This window comes from Mustela nivalis (genome assembly GCF_964662115.1).
Source record: "Mustela nivalis genome assembly, chromosome: 7".
NCBI classification, from domain to species: Eukaryota; Metazoa; Chordata; class Mammalia; order Carnivora; family Mustelidae; genus Mustela; species Mustela nivalis.
The window spans coordinates 146,506,054-146,516,237 of record NC_139026.1 but is presented as its reverse complement, the minus strand read 5'-3'; the positions used below and the strand labels follow the sequence as shown (position 1 = coordinate 146,516,237).

Below are 10,184 nucleotides of genomic sequence, written 5' to 3'. Positions count from 1 at the left end.
TCTATGGCCCAGTAATCGCACTACTGGGTATTTACCCTAAAGATACAAACGTAGTGATCCGAAGGGGCACATGCACCCGAATGTTTATAGCAGCACTGTCCACAATAGCCAAACTATGGAAAGAACCTAGATGTCCATCCACAGATGAATGGATCAAGAAGATGTGGTATATATACACAATGGAATACTATGCAGCCATCAAAAGAAGTGGAATCTTGCCATTTGCGACAACATGGATGGAACTAGAGGGTATCATGCTTAGCGAAATAAGTCAAGCAGAGAATGACAACTATCATATGATCTCCCTGATATGAGGAATTTGAGAGGCAGGCCGGGGGTTTAGGAGGTAGGGAAGAAAAAAATGAAACAAGATGGGATCGGGTGGGAGACAAACCATAAGAGACTCTTAATCTCACAAAACAAACTGAGGGTTGCTGGAGGGTAGGGGAGTAGGGACAGGGTGGCTGGGTGATGGACATTGGGAAGGGCATGTGCTGTGGTGAGTGCTGTGAAGTGTGTAAGCCTGACGATTCACGGACCTGTACCCCTGGGGCTAATAATACATCATATGTTAATTTTTTTAAAGTATAAAGAAACTAGTGTAAGTTCTTTTTCACAATACATGTATGTAACCTGATATAACAAAGACTTTATCAACATGCAAGTGACGGGTGAGATTTTACACCCTCTACACGAACTCTGCATGGGAGGTGCATCTGCGCCCCCAGCACACCTCGATCCAGAAGCCCCGTGGGTCTAGACCTGGGGCCAGCGGTCCAGACAGGACGGAGCCTCTGGGCCACCTTCATACCTACTGCGCGACAAGTAAGGCAGGCGCAGAGAGCGATGAAATGGTGGTGACCTGACCCCCATCCGTGAGCACCCACTGGCATGTGGACGTCTGTGTAGCTGGTGGGGCCTGAGGGGACAGGATGGTGTCTCCCACCCTTCACGGTGTGCAAAGCCCTAGCCTGAGGCAGGCCACCCACCCAGAGCTTCATAGGAGAAGCTCCGGTCCGCCTGTGCTGGGCGGAGGCCTGGGCGTCAGGATTCAGACACCGTGCAGGAGAGCCTCCGCGTCAGAGGCGCGAGGTTGCCAGGACCAGTCCTGGGGAGTTGGCTGGAGCCCCTGACCCAGCCCCCACCCCACCTGAGCCTCGTCTGCACGCTTGCCGGTCACTTCCTTGTTTCCCTCCCCGTGTTTGCTCTAGTGTCCTCGATCGAGGTGTCTGTCCTACCCATTGTTGTTTTCGCTTCAACGATCTGTTATTCTACAACACAGGTGTTGGCAGGTAGGAGACGTGGAGAATTCCAGGTCCCACGCGAAGGGCTTGCACTCTGCGGCCCCAGGGTGCGGCTGCTGGGGACGTTTTCAGTGGCGCAGGGTGTGAGAGGTGAGCGCGGCAGGTGCCTGCCGAGTTTGGAGCTGACGCGGGCGCAGTGCCCTCCGTCCGGTGCTCGGCCCTCTGTGTGGGCAGACTGGCTCTGCTCCTACGTCAACAAGCAGGAAAGGTTAAGTACACTGGCCTGGGCGGGAGTTTCCACCTCTTGCGGGGGCCCAGCCCTTAACATCAGGAGGAGGCATCTGCGCAGGCAGCCGTGGGCATCTGCCACCTTCTGGGGTGGCCGCTGGGGTGCGGGCGCCACATCCTCCTCCGCAGGCCCGCCGGGCCCCCAGTCTGCCAGGCAGCCCCTCCCACGGAGGGGAGAGCTGGGGGAGGGTGCCGGCCGGCCTGTGGGTGCCACAGCACCCCGGCTTCGTTGGGGGGTGTGGCCGGTCAGATGGACCCCAAACAGTGGAAATCGGACCCATGTCCACAGACGCCACCGAAACTCATGAGCCTGGCGAGTCAGAGCCTGAGTTCTGTGCAGTGAGGACTGAGTGGGGTCAGGGATTCAGGTGCCTGTAGGACATGGGTCTGGAAGGCTTTTAGGGGGACAGACCCCATAATAAGTAGGTTCTCCGGATGCAGAATGGGGCCGACACAGTGAGGAGTGGTGCCTTCCTCCGTGCCAGCAGCCTTGCCAGCGTTTTCTAGATGGAACGTTCTGGAACAGTCCAGCGACATCCAGAAGTCTTATTAGCAGAGTTGGGGAGGGGAGTGCTGACAGGACTCCAAAGACCGGGCCCATGGGAGGCTCTGGAAGTGCCACTGACTTTGGCACCCGGTTTGGCACCCACTACAGGAAGGCAGGTCTGTCACCTCAGAGCCCCAGCCCAGTCCACGTGGCTCACATTCCAAAGCTGATGTGAAAAATGAAAGTTGGAAGAGTACGAGCAACAGACACATGAAAAGATGTTCCACATCACAGGTTGTCAGGGAAATACTAATCAAACCCACAATGAGATCCCACCTCACACCCGTCAGAACGGCTAAAATTTACAAGTCAGGAAATGACAGATGCTGGCGAGGATGCGGAGAAAGGGGAACCCTCCTACACTGTTGGTGGGAATGCAAGCTGGTGCAAACCACTCTGGAAAACAGCATGGGGGTTCCTCAAAAAGTTGAAAATAGAGCTATTCTATGGCAATCGCACTACTGGGTATTTACCCTAAAGATACAAACGTAGTGATCTGAAGGGGCACGTGCACCCGAATGTTCACAGCAGCAATGTCCACAATAGCCAAACTATGGAAAGAACCTAGATGTCCATCCACAGATGAATGGATCAAGAAGATGTGGTATATATACACAATGGAATACTATGCAGCCATCAAAAGAAATGAAATCTTGCCATTTGCAATGACGTGGATGGAACTAGAGGGTATTATGCTGAGTCAATCAGAGAAAGACAATTATCATGTGATCTCTCGGATATGAGGAATTTAAGAAAGAAGGCAGAGGGTCATAGGGGAAAAGAGGGAAAAAATAAATAAAATAAGACAAAACCAAAATGGCACCTGGGTAGCTCAGTGGGTTAAGCCTCTGCCTTCAGCTCGGGCCATGGTCCCAGGGTCCTGGGATCGAGCCCGCATCGGGCTCTCTGCTCATCAGGGAACCTGCTTCCTCCTCTCTCTCTGCCTGCCTCTCTGCCTACTTGTGATCTCTGTCTGTCAAATAAATAAAAACAAAATCTTAAAAAAAAAAAAAAAAAAGACTAAACCAGAGAGGGAGACAAACCCTAACCTTAGTAAACAAACTGAGGCCGCTGGAGGGAAGGGGGTGGGGGGATGGGGTAACTGGGCGGGGGACATTCAGGAGAGCATGTGATATAACGGCACTGTGCTATATAAGACCAGCGAATCATAGGCCTGTACCTCTAAAACCGATAATAAATCACATGTTAATAAATTGAATTTAAATTGTAAAAATAAAAATAAAATTGGAAGTGTAACAGGCACGTTTCCTGATGACAATGGTGATGTTTTCCACAAAGTCCCAGGCTGGCGTTGCCTCATCTAGCCATTAAAACTGGCACACAGTAGGTCTAGAAGTCTGCAGGCACCGCTTCCTGGGCGGTGGGCACATGGTGCACGCTCTGCAATGGCGCACAGTAGGTATCCTCTGGTGGCTCACCGCGCCGGAGGTGGTCTCAGGAGGAGGCACCAGCCGATGAGAGGCGCTGGGGCTCGAGTCTGCTCCTCTTATGCTGCCCAGTGCCCAGCCTGTTCCCCACTTGGTCAGAGATGTGGAGCCCAAGATGGTTAAACTGAAGGGTGCTTTTGGAGACACAGCAGCACAGGTCTGTGCCAGGGCCAGGAGACCTGCTTTCCCTTTGGATCCTGTCTGGAAGTGGCTCCTCTCCCAGAGAACATGGACCCAGACATGCCCCTCCGGGTGCTGCGGAGAGAGCTGGAATGAGCCATGTAGTCCCCAGGGCACCGTTGGTGCAGAACAGCTGGTGTCCATTTGAGTTACGGAGCATCATTTAGTCGGTAGAAAGGAATCGACGGCCGGCACTTCGTGCTGGAAGGCGGCCTGTGTGTGCGCCGGCCCCAGGAAACGAGTGAGCCGCACAGCGGACGGACGGGGCTCACGGAGGGTCGTCTGTGTGCCCAGGATGGCTCGGGGGCCTCGCGCAGACCCTGTGGCTGCAGCAGGAGACGCAGAGGCCGGGGTCAGGAGGCCAGGGCGCTCCAGCAGGCACAGAGGGAAGAGGAAGTGGAAACCAGTGTCAGAGCCCACCATGACGGTGCCGTCCGCCATGGGGTCACAAGGTGTCCTGAATGGGCCCAGCAGTTGTCCCCAATATCTCTTCATCAGTCCTGTGTAGAAGAACCGGCCGTGACATTTACAGACCACATCGGGGCCGGGCAGAGCCTACTACAGACCGCACCCGGGGGTCAGCCGGGCCGGCCAGTGGGCAGCGCCTGGAACCTGACACGGCCCAGGCCCGGCTCTCGCCCACGTGCTCTGCTGCTGGCTTGCACACACCTGTCCCGGGCCCTCTGCAGATGTGCACGGCTGGGATTGGGTTCACACCACTAAAGGTTTTCTCTGTAATACCAGGACGTGAGTCCTCCCGGAAAACTGCCAGAAACATCCCCGGCCGAGGCCGAGACAAGAGCAGGAATGGAAATCAGGACTTTCCCGCAAGGCCCTCCTCTCCTGCCGGCACAGACCCCTCCAAGCAGCCAGGGCCTCTGTCCCACCCACTTGTCCCCCCACGGAGGCTCTCTCGAACCCGCCTCCCGAACCAGGAAGGTGAACAGAGTTGGGGCTGCCTACGGCTTATGCCCGAGATGTTCCACATCACAGTGTCGGACCCTGCTCCCCTGGGCGACGGGGCCCTCCTGCTTTTTAACCATGCTCCAAACCCGGCCCTCCTGCGCTGGCGACACTGCTGCTCTCATGCCCCTCTCCCTCGCCCCCTGCAGTCCGCACCCCCACCTGCGGACCCTGCACTGCCCGCTGCCCCTGCTGGCCGGTCTCCTGCACACGCAGGCCCTTTCGTGGCCACTCCCTCGCGCTTCTGAGCACCTTCAGCAGCTTTCTGACCAGAGGACCATGCCCTCACACCTCACGAGATCGCCCGCGTCTGCATGGTCTGTGCTCCCGAGCTCCCACGCCCGGAACCCCAGGCACCCGTGCTCCCGCCCCTGGCTGGCTTCCCTACTTTCCCCGGGGAGGGGCTTCTCCTCCTTCCTGGGCCTGATGTGCCTAGGGGAGGCATCTGCAAGCCCCTGGTTTCTCAGCCTGGAGGTGCCCTGCCATCCTGGGCACCCCCGATGCGGGGTGGGTACAGGGGTGCACAGTGTATTTCCCCCTGGGTGTCCATGTGTTCATGTCTCTATAAGAAGAACAGGAAGAAGGAAGGGCCTGGCCAAGGCTGTGTGAAGGTGGCTGTTACTGTGAGCGTCATCGCCAACATGGAGCTGGTTCCCGACCACCTGTGCAGTCCTGCTCCTTTCTCATCCCTGATCCCAACAGTGAGGCCGAGCACATCTGCCATTGCTGCGCACTGCACAAAAGGTCTGTCCCTCCATCAGCCTCGTGCCATCCTCAGAAATGCTGGTACTTGTTTGATGACAAATTTCAACAAAATCACATTATCCACTTTCTTGGACTTAGAAATTCAAGGTCAGATTACTTATGGCTCATGTGTGAGAATTTGGGGATTGCATTAGCATTTGAAGGGAGCCAGAAAACAGTGTTTGAGACAAACTTACTCCTAGTCACTGTCCAAGGAAGTTCTGAGAAGCCCGGGACCTCGGGTGCCCGAAGATGGGGCTGAGTCAGGAGGGTGGGGTTCCCGAACCTTCTGAGACTGTTTGCAGAAACACACGCGAGAAGCACACCCTCACTGCTCTGAGAGTTCGCCCTCAGCGGTGACCTCAAAGGGCCGGTGACTGTAAAGACGAAAGGCCCACCTGCTGAGGAGCCCGCGGGGCGAAGCTGGGCGTGAGCCGTCGAACGAACGGGGGTTCCCGCAGTTCTCTCAGCGGCTTCCGCACAATCATGCGTGTCCTTGCCTTGCACGAAGCACACCCAGCTCAGAGTCAGTCGTGGGGAGCACCACACGCTCAGAGTCAGTCGTGGGGAGCACCACACGCTCTACGCCCGGATCTGGTGGCGGCCAGTGGAGGATGCAGGGAGAAAGAAGAAAGGGGAGGAAGACCACCGCTGGTCCCGCACGCCTGGGCTCGCGCCATGCACAGCCCCCGAGGGTCCCAGACGTGGGCAGAGCATCTGCCTTTCTTGTTCCGAGGTTTGGCCTGAAGCTGAGCCCCAGGCCTCGTGTCTTGGTGGGGTCTGCGGCCAGGGGCCGACAAGCCCTTCAAGTGCCCCCGCTGCCCTTCCCAGGGAGCACATTTCTTTACTTCTAAAACTTACAAGGGACGTGGACTGTGGCCCAAACCAAGATGACAGATCACAATACGTGGGTCACTATAAGGCGGTGTTGGTGACGTGTGGAGTGCCCTGGGTGTGGGGTTGAGATTGTTGGCGAAAGGAGTGTTTCTGAGAGCGGGTTGTTGTGATAGCCACCTCCTGATGTCTGTTCCCTTGTGGCTGAGACGCCGTCCGCAGCAAAGCCCCAGGCTTCGGGCAGAAAGGCCAGGAGTCTGTGAATGCTGCTCCCACACAGGATGGGGGCTTCTGGGTGTCCCTGGAACATATCCTGCGGCCATTTGCCAGACTCTGACACAACGGACCACCAGCAGTATGACCATAGCACATCTTAATGTGTGTCTTGGTTTTTAAGTTTCATATCCGAAATGTGTAAACAAGTGAGTTTTCACTGGGAGATTACAGCCTGGAACCAGGGGTTCTGAGGATGACTAAGAAGGGTGAATACTCAGCCGCTGCAGAGCCCTTGGGCTGTCGGGCAAGGTCAGGCTTCTGGTGGCCTCTGGTGCCATCACAGCCTCAGGCTCCAAAAGACAAACCTATGACACAACTTCCACAAACACCCACCATCTCAGAGATCTAGCCTGTAGGACAAACTAGACGGGTAGCCGGGTAGGAGCGCAGGAAGAGTGAGGTGGTGCCACACGGCTGGTCAAACACGACACCTGCTGTGTGGAGGTGTGGCCAAGCTGGTTGGGAATGCCCACGCAGGCTCTGTCCCCAAACACTGTGACCAGGGCTCCGGGAGGGGCCGCTGGTGGACGTCCTGTGACGATGACTCAGCGAGCCCTTGGAAACCACACCCGTGCTTGCGCCAAACCACCGGCCCTCCTGGGCAAGCGAGTGTGGATCAGAAACGTTTGTGGGACAGGTTTGTCCCCAGAGCGTGCCTCCCCCTGAAGCAGCAGCTCCTGCAAGCGCCACTGGGTTCTGCCCCTGCGCTGCTTTGCTGGGGGCAGAATGAGGAAACCGCTCCACTTCCTTGTCCCTACGTGGGGATAACAAAACCTCTGTTGGGGGGCCGTTGGGATTTCTATTGTGATAAATCATTGGAAATAACTTACGTGAAGCCAAGCGCCTGGTACGCACACCCCTGCAGGTGGCCACTGTCACCTACTCCCCAGCCAGACAGCGGCACGGAGGCCACGACCCCGTGGTCTGACTCAGCCGTGAAATGTCCTACCGGTCCGTACCCAGGTGAGATGAGCAGCGGTCGTGAGGTTGAGCGGAGCTGATGTGAGCCTGGCTGGGTCCATACTCCTCCGCGTCGCCTGTGTCGTGGGCAAGTGCGTGGCTCCCGCCCTCCGGCGGCACAGGGCTTGGGACGGGTGTGACATTGTCTTGTCGCAACAAATGGAAACACAGCGGGGTGGGGGTGGGGAGCTAGGCCTGGACTGACATTTGAACAGGAAACGCACGCACATTATTTTTACAGGTTCCCAGCAGTCAAGGAAAAAGCAGCGAGTTTGTTAATTGGTGATGGTTTACAGCAGAGTTGCTCGTTTGTGCGTTTACGTAAACCTGATCTGATCGCACCCCTCGAGGCTGTCCCTTGTGTTACTGACGGGCACGGACGTCCTCCCAGTGCTCAATGCGGCGTCAGCCACGCGGCTGGTATTTTATAAATAGCTGTTGAGTTGAAGGGATAAGATCCTAAATTTCCTAAGAGTGTCCTTGGGGTGCCGGGTGGCTCAGTGGGTGAAGCCTCTGCCTTCGGCTCAGGTCATGATCTCAGGGTCCTGGGATCAAGCCCCGCTTCGGGCTCCCTGCTCGGCCGGGGGCCTGCTTCCTCCTCTCTCTCTGCCTGCCTCTCTGCCTGCTTGTGATCTCTGTCTGTCAAATAAATAAAATCTTAAAAAAAAAAAAAAGTGTCCTAGAATTCCTCATACCTTGCTCCTTCCCCTGGTGTGGGGGCACAGCCTTACCTACACTTTCAAATACAAAAACTCTGGATTTGAGGAAATGCGGTTTTCTCATGTGTAATACAGGCATTACTAGGAGGGATCCCATCCAACGGGGAGCCTTTGCCCAGCTCTCACGACCAGATCACAGCCCTCGGGGACACAAGGAACAAAATCAAGGCCCGTCTGGAGCGGTAAGACGCAGAGGACGGGGCCCCAGGACGTGTGCTCTGCAGTTAGCTGAAGTCAGGCCTGTCTCTGGGTGTCGGCAGGGCTTTCTCATCTGCACCCTAAGATTCCTGAAGGACAGATAACAGACACATGAACTTGACCTCCCACTGGCATTGCCACTTGGAATTGGCCTCGTAAACTTGATTATTTTTTTCTTTTACTTACTGCCTCTTGATTGTGTCCATTTCCTAAACTGCAGTGCAGCTGACATACCGTGTTCTATCGGCTCAGATCTAATGCAACCCTGTGCACCGCTCAGTGCTGCCCACGTGAGTGGGGTCCCTGACCTCAGCACAGCGTCTTGCAGCACGACTCCCCGGATCCCCTGTGCTGTGATCAGCAAGGTGGCACATCTGAAGAACACTGAATTCCGCTCTGTCTTCCGCTGAACGGAGACATAATTACACACGGCCATGTGTAAGGTCCTGGTGTCCCGAGTGACGGTTTTGCACACCTGTGCGTCCAGAAATGCTCATCACGGCAGCGCTACCGGACCACCCCGCGCCCACGCCTCTCGTGACTACCATCTCTTTCTTGCGACGAGGCCGTTGAAGACCCACGCCTCACAGCTTTCAAGCATGTGATAGAGCATCGGTAACTGTAACCATCACACTGGACGTCAGGTCCCTGGGACTTATCCATGCGATAACTGAACGTCCTAACCTTCAAACGACACCTCCCCTCTTCCCCCAGCCCGAGGCCCTGGCGACCCGCGTCCCGCTGTCTGGGTCTTTGGGTCTGATGTCTTTCGATTCCCCAATGGAGTGATACGACGCGGTACTGTCTGTCTTGCTTCACACAGCACCACACACTCCAAGTGCACCCCTGCTGTCGCAAACGGCAGGATTTCCTTCTTTCTGCACTGGGTTTCCGTATGTTCCGCACCTTCCCGTCGCCCACCGCTCGCGGACGCTTCGGTCGTCTGCTCTGGGGAACACGCCGCAGGGAACATGTGGCCGCCGGTATGGTTTCCGTGTCCTGATCCCGCGTCCTTTGGGCAGACACCAGCAGTGGGATTGCTGGACTATAGGGCGACTCCGTTTCCAGCTTTCCGAGGACCCTCCACACTCGTCCAGAGCGGCTGCCCCGGCTCGCCTTCCCACTGGCCGGGCACGGGGACTGCCCTCTGTCCGCACCTCACCACAGCCCTCCGTTCCTGTGCCGTGGGAGTTAGCCGTTCTGACAGATGTGCGCGGTCCCTGCCGCGCTGGCCAGTGATGCTGAGCGTGTCTTCACGTACCTGTTGGCCGTCTGGATGTCTTTGAAGACGTATCTGTTTGAGTGCTCTGCTTATTTTTTTTTTTAAAGATTTTATTTATTTATTTGTCAGAGAGCGAGAGAGCGAGCACAGGCAGACAGAGAGGCAGCAGAGGTGGGGGGGGGGGAGCAGGCTCCCCGCCGAGCAAGGAGCCCGATGTGGGACTTGATCCCAGGATGCGGGGATCATGACCTGAGCCGAAGGCAGCTGCTTAACCCACTGAGCCACCCAGGCGTCCCGCTCGGCTCATTCTAAAAGTCAGATGAGGTTGTTTTTTGTTTTTGCTGTTGAGGAGAGTGAGTTTCTGGATGTCAGCCCCTTGTCAGAGGTACAGTCTGCAAACGTTCTCTCCCTTTCCGCAAGGTCCCTTTTACCCTCAGTCGATTCCTTCTCTCTACAGAAGCTTTTTGTTTGATGCGACCCTATTGTCGCTGTTTGCTTTGCTCCTTTGTGCCTCGGTGTCACATCCGTGAAACCCTTGCCAAGACTCACGTCAAGGGTTTT

At 56.1% G+C, this 10,184-nt stretch overlaps 1 long non-coding RNA gene across 1 annotated transcript; it reads left to right on the top strand.

The window, feature by feature from the left end:
• Window positions 1-5,996: 5,996 nt before the first annotated feature.
• LOC309869165 lies at window positions 5,997-8,158 on the top strand. The gene is made up of 2 exons (XR_014314022.1): window positions 5,997-7,487; window positions 7,726-8,158. It is a non-coding gene; the product is annotated as an uncharacterized lncRNA (long non-coding RNA).
• Window positions 8,159-10,184: the final 2,026 nt, after the last annotated feature.